We start from the raw sequence: 25,597 nt of genomic DNA, 5'->3' as shown, positions 1-25,597 counted from the left end.
ATGTACGTTGAGGCTTAAGTGGCCTAAAAGTCTGAGACAACTAATACATTTTGGCTTTATTTGTTAATAAGCCTTGGATTTTAAAGCCCATGGCAAGAGTTTGCAAGTTAAATCAGGTTCTTTCTAACTGCTGCTTGTCGGGCAATTCAGACACCATTCCTTTTTGGAGCAAAGCACTGTATACAGCCATATAGGTCAGAAAAAAATGTTTAGAAAACATTGAAAGAACTATATTCCTAAGTATCCTTTCAGCCCTAAAACACAGCCATGCCATCAAAAACTGTCTACATTGTACGGGAATAAAACCCTAACCCTAGCTTCGGGTTTTGCTAGTTAGGGTTAGGGTTCAAATATTTCTCAAAGACCATTTTCTCAATATTCCACTCATTTGACTGGGAAATTTGCTTGTCTGAATCAAAATATAAGTCTGAAAAGACAATACAACACTGCCAAAACCAAAAGAGTGTGTCAGGAATGGTCAAATTCAGTTTTGAAAGGTATTCTTTCATTGGAAACTTTGTGTTAAACGGAGTGCTGAATGAATGTACGTTGAGGCTTAAGTGGCCTAAAAGTCTGAGACAACTAATACATTTTGGCTTTATTTGTTAATAAGCCTTGGATTTTAAAGCCCATGGCAAGAGTTTGCAAGTTAAATCAGGTTCTTTCTAACTGCTGCTTGTCGGGCAATTCAGACACCATTCCTTTTTGGAGCAAAGCACTGTATACAACCATATAGGTCAGAAAAAAATGTTTAGAAAACATTGAAAGAACTATATTCCTAAGTATCCTTTCAGCCCTAAAACACAGCCATGCCATCAAAAACTGTCTACATTGTACGGGAATAAAACCCTAACCCTAGCTTCGGGTTTTGCTAGTTAGGGTTAGGGTTCAAATATTTCTCAAAGACCATTTTCTCAATATTCCACTCATTTGACTGGGAAATTTGCTTGTCTGAATCAAAATATAAGTCTGAAAAGACAATACAACACTGCCAAAACCAAAAGAGTGTGTCAGGAATGGTCAAATTCAGTTTTGAAAGGTATTCTTTCATTGGAAACTTTGCGTTAAACGGAGTGCTGAATGAATGTACGTTGAGGCTTAAGTGGCCTAAAAGTCTGAGACAACTAATACATTTTGGCTTTAATTGTTAATAAGCCTTGGATTTTAAAGCCCATGGCAAGAGTTTGCAAGTTAAATCAGGTTCTTTCTAACTGCTGCTTGTCGGGCAATTCAGACACCATTCCTTTTTGGAGCAAAGCACTGTATACAACCATATAGGTCAGAAAAAAATGTTTAGGAAACATTGAAAGAACTATATTCCTAAGTATCCTTTCAGCCCTAAAACACAGCCATGCCATCAAAAACTGTCTACATTGTACGGGAATAAAACCCTAACCCTAGCTTCGGGTTTTGCTAGTTAGGGTTAGGGTTCAAATATTTCTCAAAGACCATTTTCTCAATATTCCACTCATTTGACTGGGAAATTTGCTTGTCTGAATCAAAATATAAGTCTGAAAAGACAATACAACACTGCCAAAACCAAAAGAGTGTGTCAGGAATGGTCAAATTCAGTTTTGAAAGGTATTCTTTCATTGGAAACTTTGCGTTAAACGGAGTGCTGAATGAATGTACGTTGAGGCTTAAGTGGCCTAAAAGTCTGAGACAACTAATACATTTTGGCTTTATTTGTTAATAAGCCTTGGATTTTAAAGCCCATGGCAAGAGTTTGCAAGTTAAATCAGGTTCTTTCTAACTGTTGCTTGTCGGGCAATTCAGACACCATTCCTGTTTGGAGCAAAGCACTGTATACAGCCATATAGGTCAGAAAAAAATGTTTAGAAAACATTGAAAGAACTATATTCCTAAGTATCCTTTCAGCCCTAAAACACAGCCATGCCATCAAAAACTGTCTACATTGTACGGGAATAAATCCCTAACCCTTTGCTTCGGGTTTTGCTAGTTAGGGTTAGGGTTCAAATATTTCTCAAAGACCATTTTCTCAATATTCCACTCATTTGACTGGGAAATTTGCTTGTCTGAATCAAAATATAAGTCTGAAAAGACAATACAACACTGCCAAAACCAAAAGAGTGTGTCAGGAATGGTCAAATTCAGTTTTGAAAGGTATTCTTTCATTGGAAACTTTGCGTTAAACGGAGTGCTGAATGAATGTACGTTGAGGCTTAAGTGGCCTAAAAGTCTGAGACAACTAATACATTTTGGCTTTTTTTGTTAATAAGCCTTGGATTTTAAAGCCCATGGCAAGAGTTTGCAAGTTAAATCAGGTTCTTTCTAACTGTTGCTTGTCGGGCAATTCAGACACCATTCCTTTTTGGAGCAAAGCACTGTATACAGCCATATAGGTCAGAAAAAAATGTTTAGAAAACATTGAAAGAACTGTATTCCTAAGTATCCTTTCAGCCCTAAAACACAGCCATGCCATCAAAAACTGTCTACATTGTACGGGAATAAAACCCTAACCCTAGCTTTGGGTTTTGCTAGTTAGGGTTAGGGTTCAAATATTTCTCAAAGACCATTTTCTCAATATTCCACTCATTTGAATGGGAAATTTGCTTGTCTGAATCAAAATATAAGTCTGAAAAGACAATACAACACTGCCAAAACCAAAAGAGTGTGTCAGGAATGGTCAAATTCAGTTTTGAAAGGTATTCTTTCATTGGAAACTTTGCGTTAAACGGAGTGCTGAATGAATGTACGTTGAGGCTTAAGTGGCCTAAAAGTCTGAGACAACTAATACATTTTGGCTTTATTTGTTAATAAGCCTTGGATTTTAAAGCCCATGGCAAGAGTTTGCAAGTTAAATCAGGTTCTTTCTAACTGTTGCTTGTCGGGCAATTCAGACACCATTCCTGTTTGGAGCAAAACACTGTATACAGCCATATAGGTCAGAAAAAAATGTTTAGAAAACATTGAAAGAACTGTATTCCTAAGTATCCTTTCAGCCCTAAAACACAGCCATGCCATCAAAAACTGTCTACATTGTACGGGAATAAAACCCTAACCCTAGCTTCGGGTTTTGCTAGTTAGGGTTAGGGTTCAAATATTTCTCAAAGACCATTTTCTCAATATTCCACTCATTTGACTGGGAAATTTGCTTGTCTGAATCAAAATATAAGTCTGAAAAGACAATACAACACTGCCAAAACCAAAAGAGTGTGTCAGGAATGGTCAAATTCAGTTTTGAAAGGTATTCTTTCATTGGAAACTTTGCGTTAAACAGAGTGCTGAATGAATGTACGTTGAGGCTTAAGTGGCCTAAAAGTCTGAGACAACTAATACATTTTGGCTTTATTTGTTAATAAGCCTTGGATTTTAAAGCCCATGGCAAGAGTTTGCAAGTTAAATCAGTTTCTTTCTAACTGTTGCTTGTCGGGCAATTCAGACACCATTCCTGTTTGGAGCAAAGCACTGTATACAGCCATATAGGTCAGAAAAAAATGTTTAGAAAACATTGAAAGAACTATATTCCTAAGTATCCTTTCAGCCCTAAAACACAGCAATGCCATCAAAAACTGTCTACATTGTACGGGAATAAAACCCTAACCCTAGCTTAGGGTTTTGCTAGTTAGTGTTAGGGTTCAAATATTTCTCAAAGACCATTTTCTCAATATTCCACTCATTTGACTGGGAAATTTGCTTGTCTGAATCAAAATATAAGTCTGAAAAGACAATACAACACTGCCAAAACCAAAAGAGTGTGTCAGGAATGGTCAAATTCTGTTTTGAAAGGTATTCTTTCATTGGAAACTTTGCGTTAAACGGAGTGCTGAATGAATGTACGTTGAGGCTTAAGTGGCCTAAAAGTCTGAGACAACTAATACATTTTGGCTTTATTTGTTAATAAGCCTTGGATTTTAAAGCCCATGGCAAGAGTTTGCAAGTTAAATCAGGTTCTTTCTAACTGTTGCTTGTCGGGCAATTCAGACACCATTCCTGTTTGGAGCAAAGCACTGTATACAGCCATATAGGTCAGAAAAAAATGTTTAGAAAACATTGAAAGAACTATATTCCTAAGTATCCTTTCAGCCCTAAAACACAGCCATGCCATCAAAAACTGTCTACATTGTACGGGAATAAATCCCTAACCCTTTGCTTCGGGTTTTGCTAGTTAGGGTTAGGGTTCAAATATTTCTCAAAGACCATTTTCTCAATATTCCACTCATTTGACTGGGAAATTTGCTTGTCTGAATCAAAATATAAGTCTGAAAAGACAATACAACACTGCCAAAACCAAAAGAGTGTGTCAGGAATGGTCAAATTCAGTTTTGAAAGGTATTCTTTCATTGGAAACTTTGCGTTAAACGGAGTGCTGAATGAATGTACGTTGAGGCTTAAGTGGCCTAAAAGTCTGAGACAACTAATACACTTTGGCTTTTTTTGTTAATAAGCCTTGGATTTTAAAGCCCATGGCAAGAGTTTGCAAGTTAAATCAGGTTCTTTCTAACTGTTGCTTGTCGGGCAATTCAGACACCATTCCTTTTTGGAGCAAAGCACTGTATACAGCCATATAGGTCAGAAAAAAATGTTTAGAAAACATTGAAAGAACTGTATTCCTAAGTATCCTTTCAGCCCTAAAACACAGCCATGCCATCAAAAACTGTCTACATTGTACGGGAATAAAACCCTAACCCTAGCTTGGGGTTTTGCTAGTTAGGGTTAGGGTTCAAATATTTCTCAAAGACCATTTTCTCAATATTCCACTCATTTGACTGGGAAATTTGCTTGTCTGAATCAAAATATAAGTCTGAAAAGACAATACAACACTGCCAAAACCAAAAGAGTGTGTCAGGAATGGTCAAATTCAGTTTTGAAAGGTATTCTTTCATTGGAAACTTTGCGTTAAACGGAGTGCTGAATGAATGTACGTTGAGGCTTAAGTGGCCTAAAAGTCTGAGACAACTAATACATTTTGGCTTTATTTGTTAATAAGCCTTGGATTTTAAAGCCCATGGCAAGAGTTTGCAAGTTAAATCAGGTTCTTTCTAACTGTTGCTTGTCGGGCAATTCAGACACCATTCCTGTTTGGAGCAAAGCACTGTATACAGCCATATAGGTCAGAAAAAAATGTTTAGAAAACATTGAAAGAACTATATTCCTAAGTATCCTTTCAGCCCTAAAACACAGCCATGCCATCAAAAACTGTCTACATTGTACGGGAATAAATCCCTAACCCTTTGCTTCGGGTTTTGCTAGTTAGGGTTAGGGTTCAAATATTTCTCAAAGACCATTTTCTCAATATTCCACTCATTTGACTGGGAAATTTGCTTGTCTGAATCAAAATATAAGTCTGAAAAGACAATACAACACTGCCAAAACCAAAAGAGTGTGTCAGGAATGGTCAAATTCAGTTTTGAAAGGTATTCTTTCATTGGAAACTTTGCGTTAAACGGAGTGCTGAATGAATGTACGTTGAGGCTTAAGTGGCCTAAAAGTCTGAGACAACTAATACATTTTGGCTTTATTTGTTAATAAGCCTTGGATTTTAAAGCCCATGGCAAGAGTTTGCAAGTTAAATCAGGTTCTTTCTAACTGCTGCTTGTCGGGCAATTCAGACACCATTCCTTTTTGGAGCAAAGCACTGTATACAGCCATATAGGTCAGAAAAAAATGTTTAGGAAACATTGAAAGAACTATATTCCTAAGTATCCTTTCAGCCCTAAAACATAGCCATGCCATCAAAAACTGTCTACATTGTACGGGAATAAAACCCTAACCCTAGCTTCGGGTTTTGCTAGTTAGGGTTCAAATATTTCTCAAAGACCATTTTCTCAATATTCCACTCATTTGACTGGGAAATTAGCTTGTCTGAATCAAAATATAAGTCTGAAAAGACAATACAACACTGCCAAAACCAAAAGAGTGTGTCAAGAATGGTCAAATTCAGTTTTGAAAGGTATTCTTTCATTGGAAACTTTGCGTTAAACGGAGTGCTGAATGAATGTACGTTGAGGCTTAAGTGGCCTAAAAGTCTGAGACAACTAATACATTTTGGCTTTATTTGTTAATAAGCCTTGGATTTTAAAGCCCATGGCAAGAGTTTGCAAGTTAAATCAGGTTCTTTCTAACTGCTGCTTGTCGGGCAATTCAGACACCATTCCTTTTTGGAGCAAAGCACTGTATACAGCCATATAGGTCAGAAAAAAATGTTTAGGAAACATTGAAAGAACTATATTCCTAAGTATCCTTTCAGCCCTAAAACACAGCCATGCCATCAAAAACTGTCTACATTGTACGGGAATAAAACCCTAACCCTAGCTTCGGGTTTTGCTAGTTAGGGTTAGGGTTCAAATATTTCTCAAAGACCATTTTCTCAATATTCCACTCATTTGACTGGGAAATTTGCTTGTCTGAATCAAAATATAAGTCTGAAAAGACAATACAACACTGCCAAAACCAAAAGAGTGTGTCAGGAATGGTCAAATTCAGTTTTGAAAGGTATTCTTTCATTGGAAACTTTGCGTTAAACGGAGTGCTGAATGAATGTACGTTGAGGCTTAAGTGGCCTAAAAGTCTGAGACAACTAATACATTTTGGCTTTTTTTGTTAATAAGCCTTGGATTTTAAAGCCCATGGCAAGAGTTTGCAAGTTAAATCAGGTTCTTTCTAACTGTTGCTTGTCGGGCAATTCAGACACCATTCCTTTTTGGAGCAAAGCACTGTATACAGCCATATAGGTCAGAAAAAAATGTTTAGAAAACATTGAAAGAACTATATTCCTAAGTATCCTTTCAGCCCTAAAACACAGCCATGCCATCAAAAACTGTCTACATTGTACGGGAATAAAACCCTAACCCTAGCTTCGGGTTTTGCTAGTTAGGGTTAGGGTTCAAATATTTCTCAAAGACCATTTTCTCAATATTCCACTCATCTGACTGGGAAATTTGCTTGTCTGAATCAAAATATAAGTCTGAAAAGACAATACAACACTGCCAAAACCAAAAGAGTGTGTCAGGAATGGTCAAATTCAGTTTTGAAAGGTATTCTTTCATTGGAAACTTTGCGTTAAACGGAGTGCTGAATGAATGTACGTTGAGGCTTAAGTGGCCTAAAAGTCTGAGACAACTAATACATTTTGGCTTTATTTGTTAATAAGCCTTGGATTTTAAAGCCCATGGCAAGAGTTTGCAAGTTAAATCAGGTTCTTTCTAACTGTTGCTTGTCGGGCAATTCAGACACCATTCCTTTTTGGAGCAAAGCACTGTATACAGCCATATAGGTCAGAAAAAAATGTTTAGAAAACATTGAAAGAACTGTATTCCTAAGTATCCTTTCAGCCCTAAAACACAGCCATGCCATCAAAAACTGTCTACATTGTACGGGAATAAAACCCTAACCCTAGCTTCGGGTTTTGCTAGTTAGGGTTCAAATATTTCTCAAAGACCATTTTCTCAATATTCCACTCACTTGACTGGGAAATTTGCTTGTCTGAATCAAAATATAAGTCTGAAAAGACAATACAACACTGCCAAAACCAAAAGAGTGTGTCAAGAATGGTCAAATTCAGTTTTGAAAGGTATTCTTTCATTGGAAACTTTGCGTTAAACGGAGTGCTGAATGAATGTACGTTGAGGCTTAAGTGGCCTAAAAGTCTGAGACAACTAATACATTTTGGCTTTATTTGTTAATAAGCCTTGGATTTTAAAGCCCATGGCAAGAGTTTGCAAGTTAAATCAGGTTCTTTCTAACTGCTGCTTGTCGGGCAATTCAGACACCATTCCTTTTTGGAGCAAAGCACTGTATACAGCCATATAGGTCAGAAAAAAATGTTTAGAAAACATTGAAAGAACTATATTCCTAAGTATCCATTCAGCCCTAAAACACAGCTATGCCATCAAAAACTGTCTACATGGTACGGGAATAAAACCCTAACCCTAGCTTCGGGTTTTGCTAGTTAGGGTTAGGGTTCAAATAGTCCTCAAAGACCTTTTTCTCAATATTCCACTCATTTGACTGGGAAATTTGCTTGTCTGAATCAAAATATAAGTCTGAAAAGACAATACAACACTGCCAAAACCAAAAGAGTGTGTCAGGAATGGTCAAATTCAGTTTTGAAAGGTATTCTTTCATTGGAAACTTTGCGTTAAACGGAGTGCTGAATGAATGTACGTTGAGGCTTAAGTGGCCTAAAAGTCTGAGACAACTAATACATTTTGGCTTTATTTGTTAATAAGCCTTGGATTTTAAAGCCCATGGCAAGAGTTTGCAAGTTAAATCAGGTGCTTTCTAACTGCTGCTTGTCGGGCAATTCAGACACCATTCTTTTTTGGAGCAAAGCACTGTATACAGCCATATAGGTCAGAAAAAAATGTTTAGGAAACATTGAAAGAACTATATTCCTAAGTATCCTTTCAGCCCTAAAACACAGCCATGCCATCAAAAACTGTCTACATTGTACGGGAATAAAACCCTAACCCTAGCTTGGGGTTTTGCTAGTTAGGGTTAGGGTTCAAATATTTCTCAAAGACCATTTTCTCAATATTCCACTCATTTGACTGGGAAATTTGCTTGTCTGAATCAAAATATAAGTCTGAAAAGACAATACAACACTGTCAAAACCAAAAGAGTGTGTCAGGAATGGTCAAATTCAGTTTTGAAAGGTATTCTTTCATTGGAAACTTTGCGTTAAACGGAGTGCTGAATGAATGTACGTTGAGGCTTAAGTGGCCTAAAAGTCTGAGACAACTAATACATTTTGGCTTTATTTGTTAATAAGCCTTGGATTTTAAAGCCCATGGCAAGAGTTTGCAAGTTAAATCAGGTTCTTTCTAACTGCTGCTTGTCGGGCAATTCAGACACCATTCCTTTTTGGAGCAAAGCACTGTATACAGCCATATAGGTCAGAAAAAAATGTTTAGAAAACATTGAAAGAACTATATTCCTAAGTATCCTTTCAGCCCTAAAACACAGCCATGCCATCAAAAACTGTCTACATTGTACGGGAATAAAACCCTAACCCTAGCTTCGGGTTTTGCTAGTTAGGGTTAGGGTTCAAATATTTCTCAAAGACCATTTTCTCAATATTCCACTCATTTGACTGGGAAATTTGCTTGTCTGAATCAAAATATAAGTCTGAAAAGACAATACAACACTGCCAAAACCAAAAGAGTGTGTCAGGAATGGTCAAATTCAGTTTTGAAAGGTATTCTTTCATTGGAAACTTTGCGTTAAACAGAGTGCTGAATGAATGTACGTTGAGGCTTAAGTGGCCTAAAAGTCTGAGACAACTAATACATTTTGGCTTTATTTGTTAATAAGCCTTGGATTTTAAAGCCCATGGCAAGAGTTTGCAAGTTAAATCAGTTTCTTTCTAACTGTTGCTTGTCGGGCAATTCAGACACCATTCCTGTTTGGAGCAAAGCACTGTATACAGCCATATAGGTCAGAAAAAAATGTTTAGAAAACATTGAAAGAACTATATTCCTAAGTATCCTTTCAGCCCTAAAACACAGCCATGCCATCAAAAACTGTCTACATTGTACGGGAATAAAACCCTAACCCTAGCTTAGGGTTTTGCTAGTTAGTGTTAGGGTTCAAATATTTCTCAAAGACCATTTTCTCAATATTCCACTCATTTGACTGGGAAATTTGCTTGTCTGAATCAAAATATAAGTCTGAAAAGACAATACAACACTGCCAAAACCAAAAGAGTGTGTCAGGAATGGTCAAATTCTGTTTTGAAAGGTATTCTTTCATTGGAAACTTTGCGTTAAACGGAGTGCTGAATGAATGTACGTTGAGGCTTAAGTGGCCTAAAAGTCTGAGACAACTAATACATTTTGGCTTTATTTGTTAATAAGCCTTGGATTTTAAAGCCCATGGCAAGAGTTTGCAAGTTAAATCAGGTTCTTTCTAACTGTTGCTTGTCGGGCAATTCAGACACCATTCCTGTTTGGAGCAAAGCACTGTATACAGCCATATAGGTCAGAAAAAAATGTTTAGAAAACATTGAAAGAACTATATTCCTAAGTATCCTTTCAGCCCTAAAACACAGCCATGCCATCAAAAACTGTCTACATTGTACGGGAATAAATCCCTAACCCTTTGCTTCGGGTTTTGCTAGTTAGGGTTAGGGTTCAAATATTTCTCAAAGACCATTTTCTCAATATTCCACTCATTTGACTGGGAAATTTGCTTGTCTGAATCAAAATATAAGTCTGAAAAGACAATACAACACTGCCAAAACCAAAAGAGTGTGTCAGGAATGGTCAAATTCAGTTTTGAAAGGTATTCTTTCATTGGAAACTTTGCGTTAAACGGAGTGCTGAATGAATGTACGTTGAGGCTTAAGTGGCCTAAAAGTCTGAGACAACTAATACATTTTGGCTTTTTTTGTTAATAAGCCTTGGATTTTAAAGCCCATGGCAAGAGTTTGCAAGTTAAATCAGGTTCTTTCTAACTGTTGCTTGTCGGGCAATTCAGACACCATTCCTTTTTGGAGCAAAGCACTGTATACAGCCATATAGGTCAGAAAAAAATGTTTAGAAAACATTGAAAGAACTGTATTCCTAAGTATCCTTTCAGCCCTAAAACACAGCCATGCCATCAAAAACTGTCTACATTGTACGGGAATAAAACCCTAACCCTAGCTTCGGGTTTTGCTAGTTAGGGTTAGGGTTCAAATATTTCTCAAAGACCATTTTCTCAATATTCCACTCATTTGACTGGGAAATTTGCTTGTCTGAATCAAAATATAAGTCTGAAAAGACAATACAACACTGCCAAAACCAAAAGAGTGTGTCAGGAATGGTCAAATTCAGTTTTGAAAGGTATTCTTTCATTGGAAACTTTGCGTTAAACGGAGTGCTGAATGAATGTACGTTGAGGCTTAAGTGGCCTAAAAGTCTGAGACAACTAATACATTTTGGCTTTATTTGTTAATAAGCCTTGGATTTTAAAGCCCATGGCAAGAGTTTGCAAGTTAAATCAGGTTCTTTCTAACTGCTGCTTGTCGGGCAATTCAGACACCATTCCTTTTTGGAGCCAAGCACTGTATACAGCCATATAGGTCAGAAAAAAATGTTTAGAAAACATTGAAAGAACTATATTCCTAAGTATCCTTTCAGCCCTAAAACACAGCCATGCCATCAAAAACTGCTACATTGTACGGGAATAAAACCCTAACCCTAGCTTCGGGATTTGCTAGTTAGGGTTAGGGTTCAAATATTTCTCAAAGACCATTTTCTCAATATTCCACTCATTTGACTGGGAAATTTGCTTGTCTGAATCAAAATATAAGTCTGAAAAGACAATACAACACTGCCAAAACCAAAAGAGTGTGTCAGGAATGGTCAAATTCAGTTTTGAAAGGTATTCTTTCATTGGAAACTTTGCGTTAAACGGAGTGCTGAATGAATGTACGTTGAGGCTTAAGTGGCCTAAAAGTCTGAGACAACTAATACATTTTGGCTTTATTTGTTAATAAGCCTTGGATTTTAAAGCCCATGGCAAGAGTTTGCAAGTAAAATCAGGTTCTTTCTAACTGCTGCTTGTCGGGCAATTCAGACACCATTCCTTTTTGGAGCAAAGCACTGTATACAGCCATATAGGTCAGAAAAAAATGTTTAGGAAACATTGAAAGAACTATATTCCTAAGTATCCTTTCAGCCCTAAAACATAGCCATGCCATCAAAAACTGTCTACATTGTACGGGAATAAAACCCTAACCCTAGCTTCGGGTTTTGCTAGTTAGGGTTCAAATATTTCTCAAAGACCATTTTCTCAATATTCCACTCATTTGACTGGGAAATTTGCTTGTCTGAATCAAAATATAAGTCTGAAAAGACAATACAACACTGCCAAAACCAAAAGAGTGTGTCAAGAATGGTCAAATTCAGTTTTGAAAGGTATTCTTTCATTGGAAACTTTGCGTTAAACGGAGTGCTGAATGAATGTACGTTGAGGCTTAAGTGGCCTAAAAGTCTGAGACAACTAATACATTTTGGCTTTATTTGTTAATAAGCCTTGGATTCTAAAGCCCATGGCAAGAGTTTGCAAGTTAAATCAGTTTCTTTCTAACTGTTGCTTGTCGGGCAATTCAGACACCATTTCTGTTTGGAGCAAAGCACTGTATACAGCCATATAGGTCAGAAAAAAATGTTTAGAAAACATTGAAAGAACTATATTCCTAAGTATCCTTTCAGCCCTAAAACACAGCCATGCCATCAAAAACTGTCTACATTGTACGGGAATAAAACCCTAACCCTAGCTTAGGGTTTTGCTAGTTAGTGTTAGGGTTCAAATATTTCTCAAAGACCATTTTCTCAATATTCCACTCATTTGACTGGGAAATTTGCTTGTCTGAATCAAAATATAAGTCTGAAAAGACAATACAACACTGCCAAAACCAAAAGAGTGTGTCAGGAATGGTCAAATTCTGTTTTGAAAGGTATTCTTTCATTGGAAACTTTGCGTTAAACGGAGTGCTGAATGAATGTACGTTGAGGCTTAAGTGGCCTAAAAGTCTGAGACAACTAATGCATTTTGGCTTTATTTGTTAATAAGCCTTGGATTTTAAAGCCCATGGCAAGAGTTTGCAAGTTAAATCAGGTTCTTTCTAACTGTTGCTTGTCGGGCAATTCAGACACCATTCCTGTTTGGAGCAAAGCACTGTATACAGCCATATAGGTCAGAAAAAAATGTTTAGAAAACATTGAAAGAACTATATTCCTAAGTATCCTTTCAGCCCTAAAACACAGCCATGCCATCAAAAACTGTCTACATTGTACGGGAATAAATCCCTAACCCTTTGCTTCGGGTTTTGCTAGTTAGGGTTAGGGTTCAAATATTTCTCAAAGACCATTTTCTCAATATTCCACTCATTTGACTGGGAAATTTGCTTGTCTGAATCAAAATATAAGTCTGAAAAGACAATACAACACTGCCAAAACCAAAAGAGTGTGTCAGGAATGGTCAAATTCAGTTTTGAAAGGTATTCTTTCATTGGAAACTTTGCGTTAAACGGAGTGCTGAATGAATGTACGTTGAGGCTTAAGTGGCCTAAAAGTCTGAGACAACTAATACATTTTGGCTTTATTTGTTAATAAGCCTTGGATTTTAAAGCCCATGGCAAGAGTTTGCAAGTTAAATCAGGTTCTTTCTAACTGTTGCTTGTCGGGCAATTCAGACACCATTCCTTTTTGGAGCAAAGCACTGTATACAGCCATATAGGTCAGAAAAAAATGTTTAGAAAACATTGAAAGATCTATATTCCTAAGTATCCTTTCAGCCCTAAAACACAGCCATGCCATCAAAAACTGCTACATTGTACGGGAATAAAACCCTAACCCTAGCTTCGGGATTTGCTAGTTAGGGTTAGGGTTCAAATATTTCTCAAAGACCATTTTCTCAATATTCCACTCATTTGACTGGGAAATTTGCTTGTCTGAATCAAAATATAAGTCTGAAAAGACAATACAACACTGCCAAAACCAAAAGAGTGTGTCAGGAATGGTCAAATTCAGTTTTGAAAGGTATTCTTTCATTGGAAACTTTGCGTTAAACGGAGTGCTGAATGAATGTACGTTGAGGCTTAAGTGGCCTAAAAGTCTGAGACAACTAATACATTTTGGCTTTATTTGTTAATAAGCCTTGGATTTTAAAGCCCATGGCAAGAGTTTGCAAGTTAAATCAGGTTCTTTCTAACTGTTGCTTGTCGGGCAATTCAGACACCATTCCTGTTTGGAGCAAAACACTGTATACAGCCATATAGGTCAGAAAAAAATGTTTAGAAAACATTGAAAGAACTATATTCCTAAGTATCCTTTCAGCCCTAAAACACAGCCATGCCATCAAAAACTGTCTACATTGTACGGGAATAAAACCCTAACCCTAGCTTCGGGTTTTGCTAGTTAGGGTTAGGGTTCAAATATTTCTCAAAGACCATTTTCTCAATATTCCACTCATTTGACTGGGAAATTTGCTTGTCTGAATCAAAATATAAGTCTGAAAAGACAATACAACACTGCCAAAACCAAAAGAGTGTGTCAGGAATGGTCAAATTCAGTTTTGAAAGGTATTCTTTCATTGGAAACTTTGCGTTAAACGGAGTGCTGAATGAATGTACGTTGAGGCTTAAGTGGCCTAAAAGTCTGAGACAACTAATACATTTTGGCTTTATTTGTTAATAAGCCTTGGATTTTAAAGCCCATGGCAAGAGTTTGCAAGTTAAATCAGGTTCTTTCTAACTGCTGCTTGTCGGGCAATTCAGACACCATTCCTGTTTGGAGCAAAGCACTGTATACAGCCATATAGGTCAGAAAAAAATGTTTAGGAAACATTGAAAGAACTATATTCCTAAGTATCCTTTCAGCCCTAAAACACAGCCATGCCATCAAAAACTGTCTACATTGTACGGGAATAAAACCCTAACCCTAGCTTCGGGTTTTGCTAGTTAGGGTTCAAATATTTCTCAAAGACCATTTTCTCAATATTCCACTCATTTGACTGGGAAATTTGCTTGTCTGAATCAAAATATAAGTCTGAAAAGACAATACAACACTGCCAAAACCAAAAGAGTGTGTCAAGAATGGTCAAATTCAGTTTTGAAAGGTATTCTTTCATTGGAAACTTTGCGTTAAACGGAGTGCTGAATGAATGTACGTTGAGGCTTAAGTGGCCTAAAAGTCTGAGACAACTAATACATTTTGGCTTTATTTGTTAATAAGCCTTGGATTCTAAAGCCCATGGCAAGAGTTTGCAAGTTAAATCAGTTTCTTTCTAACTGTTGCTTGTCGGGCAATTCAGACACCATTTCTGTTTGGAGCAAAGCACTGTATACAGCCATATAGGTCAGAAAAAAATGTTTAGAAAACATTGAAAGAACTATATTCCTAAGTATCCTTTCAGCCCTAAAACACAGCCATGCCATCAAAAACTGTCTACATTGTACGGGAATAAAACCCTAACCCTAGCTTAGGGTTTTGCTAGTTAGTGTTAGGGTTCAAATATTTCTCAAAGACCATTTTCTCAATATTCCACTCATTTGACTGGGAAATTTGCTTGTCTGAATCAAAATATAAGTCTGAAAAGACAATACAACACTGCCAAAACCAAAAGAGTGTGTCAGGAATGGTCAAATTCTGTTTTGAAAGGTATTCTTTCATTGGAAACTTTGCGTTAAACGGAGTGCTGAATGAATGTACGTTGAGGCTTAAGTGGCCTAAAAGTCTGAGACAACTAATGCATTTTGGCTTTATTTGTTAATAAGCCTTGGATTTTAAAGCCCATGGCAAGAGTTTGCAAGTTAAATCAGGTTCTTTCTAACTGTTGCTTGTCGGGCAATTCAGACACCATTCCTGTTTGGAGCAAAGCACTGTATACAGCCATATAGGTCAGAAAAAAATGTTTAGAAAACATTGAAAGAACTATATTCCTAAGTATCCTTTCAGCCCTAAAACACAGCCATGCCATCAAAAACTGTCTACATTGTACGGGAATAAATCCCTAACCCTTTGCTTCGGGTTTTGCTAGTTAGGGTTAGGGTTCAAATATTTCTCAAAGACCATTTTCTCAATATTCCACTCATTTGACTGGGAAATTTGCTTGTCTGAATCAAAATATAAGTCTGAAAAGACAATACAACACTGCCAAAACCAAAAGAGTGTGTCAGGAATGGTCAAATTCAGTTTTGAAAGGTATTCTTTCATTGGAAACTTTGCGTTAAACGGAGTGCTGAATGAATGTACGTTGAGGCTTAAGTGGCCTAAAAGTCTGAGACAACTAATACATTTTGGCTTTATTTGTTAATAAGCCTTGGATTTTAAAGCCCATGGCAAGAGTTTGCAAGTTAAATCAGGTTCTTTCTAACTGTTGCTTGTCGGGCAATTCAGACACCATTCCTTTTTGGAGCAAAGCACTGTATACAGCCATATAGGTCAGAAAAAAATGTTTAGAAAACATTGAAAGATCTATATTCCTAAGTATCCTTTCAGCCCTAAAACACAGCCATGCCATCAAAAACTGCTACATTGTACGGGAATAAAACCCTAACCCTAGCTTCGGGATTTGCTAGTTAGGGTTAGGGTTCAAATATTTCTCAAAGACCATTTTCTCAATATTCCACTCATTTGACTGGGAAATTTGCTTGTCTGAATCAAAATATAAGTCTGAAAAGACAATACAACACTGCCAAAACCAAAAGAGTGTGTCAGGAATGGTCAAATTCAGTTTTGAAAGGTATTCTTTCATTGGAAACTTTGCGTTAAACGGAGTGCTGAATGAATGTACGTTGAGGCTTAAGTGGCCTAAAAGTCTGAGACAACTAATACATTTTGGCTTTATTTGTTAATAAGCCTTGGATTTTAAAGCCCATGGCAAGAGTTTGCAAGTTAAATCAGGTTCTTTCTAACTGTTGCTTGTCGGGCAATTCAGACACCATTCCTGTTTGGAGCAAAACACTGTATACAGCCATATAGGTCAGAAAAAAATGTTTAGAAAACATTGAAAGAACTATATTCCTAAGTATCCTTTCAGCCCTAAAACACAGCCATGCCATCAAAAACTGTCTACATTGTACGGGAATAAAACCCTAACCCTAGCTTCGGGTTTTGCTAGTTAGGGTTAGGGTTCAAATATTTCTCAAAGACCATTTTCTCAATATTCCACTCATTTGACTGGGAAATTTGCTTGTCTGAATCAAAATATAAGTCTGAAAAGACAATACAACACTGCCAAAACCAAAAGAGTGTGTCAGGAATGGTCAAATTCAGTTTTGAAAGGTATTCTTTCATTGGAAACTTTGCGTTAAACGGAGTGCTGAATGAATGTACGTTGAGGCTTAAGTGGCCTAAAAGTCTGAGACAACTAATACATTTTGGCTTTATTTGTTAATAAGCCTTGGATTTTAAAGCCCATGGCAAGAGTTTGCAAGTTAAATCAGGTTCTTTCTAACTGCTGCTTGTCGGGCAATTCAGACACCATTCCTTTTTGGAGCAAAGCACTGTATACAGCCATATAGGTCAGAAAAAAATGTTTAGGAAACATTGAAAGAACTATATTCCTAAGTATCCTTTCAGCCCTAAAACACAGCCATGCCATCAAAAACTGTCTACATTGTACGGGAATAAATCCCTAACCCTTTGCTTCGGGTTTTGCTAGTTAGGGTTAGGGTTCAAATATTTCTCAAAGACCATTTTCTCAATATTCCACTCATTTGACTGGGAAATTTGCTTGTCTGAATCAAAATATAAGTCTGAAAAGACAATACAACACTGCCAAAACCAAAAGAGTGTGTCAGGAATGGTCAAATTCAGTTTTGAAAGGTATTCTTTCATTGGAAACTTTGCGTTAAACGGAGTGCTGAATGAATGTACGTTGAGGCTTAAGTGGCCTAAAAGTCTGAGACAACTAATACATTTTGGCTTTATTTGTTAATAAGCCTTGGATTTTAAAGCCCATGGCAAGAGTTTGCAAGTTAAATCAGGTTCTTTCTAACTGCTGCTTGTCGGGCAATTCAGACACCATTCCTTTTTGGAGCAAAGCACTGTATACAGCCATATAGGTCAGAAAAAAATGTTTAGAAAACATTGAAAGAACTATATTCCTAAGTATCCTTTCAGCCCTAAAACACAGCCATGCCATCAAAAACTGTCTACATTGTACGGGAATAAAACCCTAACCCTAGCTTCGGGTTTTGCTAGTTAGGGTTAGGGTTCAAATATTTCTCAAAGACCATTTTCTCAATATTCCACTCATTTGAATGGGAAATTTGCTTGTCTGAATCAAAATATAAGTCTGAAAAGACAATACAACACTGCCAAAACAAAAAGAGTGTGTCAGGAATGGTCAAATTCAGTTTTGAAAGGTATTCTTTCATTGGAAACTTTGCGTTAAACGGAGTGCTGAATGAATGTACGTTGAGGCTTAAGTGGCCTAAAAGTCTGAGACAACTAATACATTTTGGCTTTATTTGTTAATAAGCCTTGGATTTTAATCCCATGGCAAGAGTTTGCAAGTTAAATCAGGTTCTTTCTAACTGTTGCTTGTCGGGCAATTCAGACACCATTCCTGTTTGGAGCAAAACACTGTATACAGCCATATAGGTCAGAAAAAAATGTTTAGAAAACATTGAAAGAACTATATTCCTAAGTATCCTTTCAGCCCTAAATACAGCCATGCCATCAAAAACTGTCTACATTGTACGGGAATAAAACCCTAACCCTAGCTTCGGGTTTTGCTAGTTAGGGTTAGGGTTCAAATATTTCTCAAAGACCATTTTCTCAATATTCCACTCATTTGACTGGGAAATTTGCTTGTCTGAATCAAAATATAAGTCTGAAAAGACAATACAACACTGCCAAAACCAAAAGAGTGTGTCAGGAATGGTCAAATTCAGTTTTGAAAGGTATTCTTTCATTGGAAACTTTGCGTTAAACGGAGTGCTGAATGAATGTACGTTGAGGCTTAAGTGGCCTAAAAGTCTGAGACAACTAATACATTTTGGCTTTATTTGTTAATAAGCCTTGGATTTTAAAGCCCATGGCAAGAGTTTGCAAGTTAAATCAGTTTCTTTCTAACTGTTGCTTGTCGGGCAATTCAGACACCATTCCTGTTTGGAGCAAAGCACTGTATACAGCCATATAGGTCAGAAAAAAATGTTTAGAAAACATTGAAAGAACTATATTCCTAAGTATCCTTTCAGCCCTAAAACACAGCCATGCCATCAAAAACTGTCTACATTGTACGGGAATAAAACCCTAACCCTAGCTTAGGGTTTTGCTAGTTAGTGTTAGGGTTCAAATATTTCTCAAAGCCATTTTCTCAATATTCCACTCATTTGACTGGGAAATTTGCTTGTCTGAATCAAAATATAAGTCTGAAAAGACAATACAACACTGCCAAAACCAAAAGAGTGTGTCAGGAATGGTCAAATTCAGTTTTGAAAGGTATTCTTTCATTGGAAACTTTGCGTTAAACGGAGTGCTGAATGAATGTACGTTGAGGCTTAAGTGGCCTAAAAGTCTGAGACAACTAATACATTTTGGCTTTATTTGTTAATAAGCCTTGGATTTTAAAGCCCATGGCAAGAGTTTGCAAGTTAAATCAGGTTCTTTCTAACTGTTGCTTGTCGGGCAATTCAGACACCATTCCTGTTTGGAGCAAAGCACTGTATACAGCCATATAGGTCAGAAAAAAATGTTTAGAAAACATTGAAAGAACTATATTCCTAAGTATCCTTTCAGCCCTAAAACACAGCCATGCCATCAAAAACTGTCTACATTGTATGGGAATAAATCCCTAACCCTTTGCTTCGGGTTTTGCTAGTTAGGGTTAGGGTTCAAACATTTCTCAAAGACCATTTTCTCAATATTCCACTCATTTGACTGGGAAATTTGCTTGTCTGAATCAAAATATAAGTCTGAAAAGACAATACAACACTGCCAAAACCAAAAGAGTGTGTCAGGAATGGTCAAATTCAGTTTTGAAAGGTATTCTTTCATTGGAAACTTTGCGTTAAACGGAGTGCTGAATGAATGTACGTTGAGGCTTAAGTGGCCTAAAAGTCTGAGACAACTAATACATTTTGGCTTTTTTTGTTAATAAGCCTTGGATTTTAAAGCCCATGGCAAGAGTTTGCAAGTTAAATCAGGTTCTTTCTAACTGTTGCTTGTCGGGCAATTCAGACACCATTCCTTTTTGGAGCAAAGCACTGTATACAGCCATATAGGTCAGAAAAAAATGTTTAGAAAACATTGAAAGAACTATATTCCTAAGTATCCTTTCAGCCCTAAAACACAGCCATGCCATCAAAAACTGTCTACATTGTACGGGAATAAAACCCTAACCCTAGCTTCGGGTTTTGCTAGTTAGGGTTAGGGTTCAAATATTTCTCAAAGACCATTTTCTCAATATTCCACTCATTTGACTGGGAAATTTGCTTGTCTGAATCAAAATATAAGTCTGAAAAGACAATACAACACTGCCAAAACCAAAAGAGTGTCAGGAATGGTCAAATTCAGTTTTGAAAGGTATTCTTTCATTGGAAACTTTGCGTTAAACGGAGTGCTGAATGAATGTACGTTGAGGCTTAAGTGGCCTAAAAGTCTGAGACAACTAATACATTTTGGCTTTATTTGTTAATAAGCCTTGGATTTTAAAGCCCATGGCAAGAGTTTGCAAGTTAAATCAGGTTCTTTCTAACTGCTGCTTGTCGGGCAATTCAGACACCATTCCTTTTTGGAGCAAAGCACTGTATACAGCCATATAGGTCAGAAAAAAATGTTTAGGAAACATTGAAAGAACTATATTCCTAAGTATCCTTTCAGCCCTAAAACACAGCCATGCCATCAAAAACTGTCTACATTGTACGGGAATAAATCCCTAACCCTTTGCTTCGGGTTTTGCTAGTTAGGGTTAGGGTTCAAATATTTCTCAAAGACCATTTTCTCAATATTCCACTCATTTGACTGGGAAATTTGCTTGTCTGAATCAAAATATAAGTCTGAAAAGACAATACAACACTGCCAAAACCAAAAGAGTGTGTCAGGAATGGTCAAATTCAGTTTTGAAAGGTATTCTTTCATTGGAAACTTTGCGTTAAACGGAGTGCTGAATGAATGTACGTTGAGGCTTAAGTGGCCTAAAAGTCTGAGACAACTAATACATTTTGGCTTTATTTGTTAATAAGCCTTGGATTTTAAAGCCCATGGCAAGAGTTTGCAAGTTAAATCAGGTTCTTTCTAACTGCTGCTTGTCGGGCAATTCAGACACCATTCCTTTTTGGAGCAAAGCACTGTATACAGCCATATAGGTCAGAAAAAAATGTTTAGAAAACATTGAAAGAACTATATTCCTAAGTATCCTTTCAGCCCTAAAACACAGCCATGCCATCAAAAACTGTCTACATTGTACGGGAATAAAACCCTAACCCTAGCTTCGGGTTTTGCTAGTTAGGGTTAGGGTTCAAATATTTCTCAAAGACCATTTTCTCAATATTCCACTCATTTGAATGGGAAATTTGCTTGTCTGAATCAAAATATAAGTCTGAAAAGACAATACAACACTGCCAAAACAAAAAGAGTGTGTCAGGAATGGTCAAATTCAGTTTTGAAAGGTATTCTTTCATTGGAAACTTTGCGTTAAACGGAGTGCTGAATGAATGTACGTTGAGGCTTAAGTGGCCTAAAAGTCTGAGACAACTAATACATTTTGGCTTTATTTGTTAATAAGCCTTGGATTTTAATCCCATGGCAAGAGTTTGCAAGTTAAATCAGGTTCTTTCTAACTGTTGCTTGTCGGGCAATTCAGACACCATTCCTGTTTGGAGCAAAACACTGTATACAGCCATATAGGTCAGAAAAAAATGTTTAGAAAACATTGAAAGAACTATATTCCTAAGTATCCTTTCAGCCCTAAATACAGCCATGCCATCAAAAACTGTCTACATTGTACGGGAATAAAACCCTAACCCTAGCTTCGGGTTTTGCTAGTTAGGGTTAGGGTTCAAATATTTCTCAAAGACCATTTTCTCAATATTCCACTCATTTGACTGGGAAATTTGCTTGTCTGAATCAAAATATAAGTCTGAAAAGACAATACAACACTGCCAAAACCAAAAGAGTGTGTCAGGAATGGTCAAATTCAGTTTTGAAAGGTATTCTTTCATTGGAAACTTTGCGTTAAACGGAGTGCTGAATGAATGTACGTTGAGGCTTAAGTGGCCTAAAAGTCTGAGACAACTAATACATTTTGGCTTTATTTGTTAATAAGCCTTGGATTTTAAAGCCCATGGCAAGAGTTTGCAAGTTAAATCAGTTTCTTTCTAACTGTTGCTTGTCGGGCAATTCAGACACCATTCCTGTTTGGAGCAAAGCACTGTATACAGCCATATAGGTCAGAAAAAAATGTTTAGAAAACATTGAAAGAACTATATTCCTAAGTATCCTTTCAGCCCTAAAACACAGCCATGCCATCAAAAACTGTCTACATTGTACGGGAATAAAACCCTAACCCTAGCTTAGGGTTTTGCTAGTTAGTGTTAGGGTTCAAATATTTCTCAAAGCCATTTTCTCAATATTCCACTCATTTGACTGGGAAATTTGCTTGTCTGAATCAAAATATAAGTCTGAAAAGACAATACAACACTGCCAAAACCAAAAGAGTGTGTCAGGAATGGTCAAATTCAGTTTTGAAAGGTATTCTTTCATTGGAAACTTTGCGTTAAACGGAGTGCTGAATGAATGTACGTTGAGGCTTAAGTGGCCTAAAAGTCTGAGACAACTAATACATTTTGGCTTTATTTGTTAATAAGCCTTGGATTTTAAAGCCCATGGCAAGAGTTTGCAAGTTAAATCAGGTTCTTTCTAACTGTTGCTTGTCGGGCAATTCAGACACCATTCCTGTTTGGAGCAAAGCACTGTATACAGCCATATAGGTCAGAAAAAAATGTTTAGAAAACATTGAAAGAACTATATTCCTAAGTATCCTTTCAGCCCTAAAACACAGCCATGCCATCAAAAACTGTCTACATTGTATGGGAATAAATCCCTAACCCTTTGCTTCGGGTTTTGCTAGTTAGGGTTAGGGTTCAAACATTTCTCAAAGACCATTTTCTCAATATTCCACTCATTTGACTGGGAAATTTGCTTGTCTGAATCAAAATATAAGTCTGAAAAGACAATACAACACTGCCAAAACCAAAAGAGTGTGTCAGGAATGGTCAAATTCAGTTTTGAAAGGTATTCTTTCATTGGAAACTTTGCGTTAAACGGAGTGCTGAATGAATGTACGTTGAGGCTTAAGTGGCCTAAAAGTCTGAGACAACTAATACATTTTGGCTTTTTTTGTTAATAAGCCTTGGATTTTAAAGCCCATGGCAAGAGTTTGCAAGTTAAATCAGGTTCTTTCTAACTGTTGCTTGTCGGGCAATTCAGACACCATTCCTTTTTGGAGCAAAGCACTGTATACAGCCATATAGGTCAGAAAAAAATGTTTAGAAAACATTGAAAGAACTATATTCCTAAGTATCCTTTCAGCCCTAAAACACAGCCATGCCATCAAAAACTGTCTACATTGTACGGGAATAAAACCCTAACCCTAGCTTCGGGTTTTGCTAGTTAGGGTTAGGGTTCAAATATTTCTCAAAGACCATTTTCTCAATATTCCACTCATTTGACTGGGAAATTTGCTTGTCTGAATCAAAATATAAGTCTGAAAAGACAATACAACACTGCCAAAACCAAAAGAGTGTCAGGAATGGTCAAATTCAGTTTTGAAAGGTATTCTTTCATTGGAAACTTTGCGTTAAACGGAGTGCTGAATGAATGTACGTTGAGGCTTAAGTGGCCTAAAAGTCTGAGACAACTAATACATTTTGGCTTTTTTTGTTAATAAGCCTTGGATTTTAAAGCCCATGGCAAGAGTTTGCAAGTTAAATCAGGTTCTTTCTAACTGTTGCTTGTCGGGCAATTCAGACACCATTCCTTTTTGGAGCAAAGCACTGTATACAGCCATATAGGTCAGAAAAAAATGTTTAGAAAACATTGAAAGAACTATATTCCTAAGTATCCTTTCAGCCCTAAAACACAGCCATGCCATCAAAAACTGTCTACATTGTACGGGAATAAAACCCTAACCCTAGCTTCGGGTTTTGCTAGTTAGGGTTAGGGTTCAAATATTTCTCAAAGACCATTTTCTCAATATTCCACTAATTTGACTGGGAAATTTGCTTGTCTGAATCAAAATATAAGTCTGAAAAGACAATACAACACTGCCAATACCAAAAGAGTGTGTCAGGAATGGTCAAATTCAGTTTTGAAAGGTATTCTTTCATTGGAAACTTTGCGTTAAACGGAGTGCTGAATGAATGTACGTTGAGGCTTAAGTGGCCTAAAAGTCTGAGACAACTAATACATTTTGGCTTTATTTGTTAATAAGCCTTGGATTTTAAAGCCCATGGCAAGAGTTTGCAAGTTAAATCAGGTTCTTTCTAACTGTTGCTTGTCGGGCAATTCAGACACCATTCCTGTTTGGAGCAAAGCACTGTATACAGCCATATAGGTCAGAAAAAAATGTTTAGAAAACATTGAAAGAACTATATTCCTAAGTATCCTTTCAGCCCTAAAACACAGCCATGCCATCAAAAACTGTCTACATTGTACGGGAATAAAACCCTAACCCTAGCTTCGGGTTTTGCTAGTTAGGGTTAGGGTTCAAATATTCCTCAAAGACCATTTTCTCAATATTCCACTCATTTGACTGGGAAATTTGCTTGTCTGAATCAAAATATAAGTCTGAAAAGACAATACAACACTGCCAAAACCAAAAGAGTGTGTCAGGAATGGTCAAATTCAGTTTTGAAAGGTATTCTTTCATTGGAAACTTTGCGTTAAACGGAGTGCTGAATGAATGTACGTTGAGGCTTAAGTGGCCTAAAAGTCTGAGACAACTAATACATTTTGGCTTTATTTGTTAATAAGCCTTGGATTTTAAAGCCCATGGCAAGAGTTTGCAAGTTAAATCAGGTTCTTTCTAACTGCTGCTTGTCGGGCAATTCAGACACCATTCCTTTTTGGAGCAAAGCACTGTATACAGCCATATAGGTCAGAAATAAATGTTTAGGAAACATTGAAAGAACTATATTCCTAAGTATCCTTTCAGCCCTAAAACACAGCCATGCCATCAAAAACTGTCTACATTGTACGGGAATAAAACCCTAACCCTAGCTTCGGGTTTTGCTAGTTAAGGTTAGGGTTCAAATATTTCTCAAAGACCATTTTCTCAATATTCCACTCATTTGACTGGGAAATTTGCTTGTCTGAATCAAAATATAAGTCTGAAAAGACAATGCAACACTGCCAAAACCAAAAGAGTGTATCAGGAATGGTCAAATTCAGTTTTGAAAGGTATTCTTTCATTGGAAACTTTGCGTTAAACGGAGTGCTGAATGAATGTACGTTGAGGCTTAAGTGGCCTAAAAATCTGAGACAACTAATACATTTTGGCTTTATTTGTTAATAAGCCTTGGATTTTAAAGCCCATGGCAAGAGTTTGCAAGTTAAATCAGGTTCTTTCTAACTGCTGCTTGTCGGGCAATTCAGACACCATTCCTTTTTGGAGCAAAGCACTGTATACAGCCATATAGGTCAGGAAAAAATGTTTAGAAAACATTGAAAGAACTATATTCCTAAGTATCCTTTCAGCCCTAAAACACAGCCATGCCATCAAAAACTGTCTACATTGTACGGGAATAAAACCCTAACCCTAGCTTCGGGTTTTGCTAGTTAGGGTTAGGGTTCAAATATTTCTCAAAGACCATTTTCTCAATATTCCACTCATTTGACTGGGAAATTTGCTTGTCTGAATCAAAATATAAGTCTGAAAAGACAATACAACACTGCCAAAACCAAAAGAGTGTGTCAGGAATGGTCAAATTCAGTTTTGAAAGGTATTCTTTCATTGGAAACTTTGCGTTAAACGGAGTGCTGAATGAATGTACGTTGAGGCTTAAGTGGCCTAAAAGTCTGAGACAACTAATACATTTTGGCTTTATTTGTTAATAAGCCTTGGATTTTAAAGCCCATGGCAAGAGTTTGCAAGTTAAATCAGGTTCATTCTAACTGTTGCTTGTCGGGCAATTCAG

The sequence above is a fragment of the Atractosteus spatula genome, chromosome 6 (genome assembly GCF_055471065.1).
Source record: "Atractosteus spatula isolate fAtrSpa1 chromosome 6, fAtrSpa1.hap1, whole genome shotgun sequence".
NCBI classification, from domain to species: domain Eukaryota; kingdom Metazoa; phylum Chordata; class Actinopteri; order Semionotiformes; family Lepisosteidae; genus Atractosteus; species Atractosteus spatula.
The sequence above is the reverse complement of the archived record's forward strand: the minus strand, read 5'-3'. Positions refer to the sequence as shown.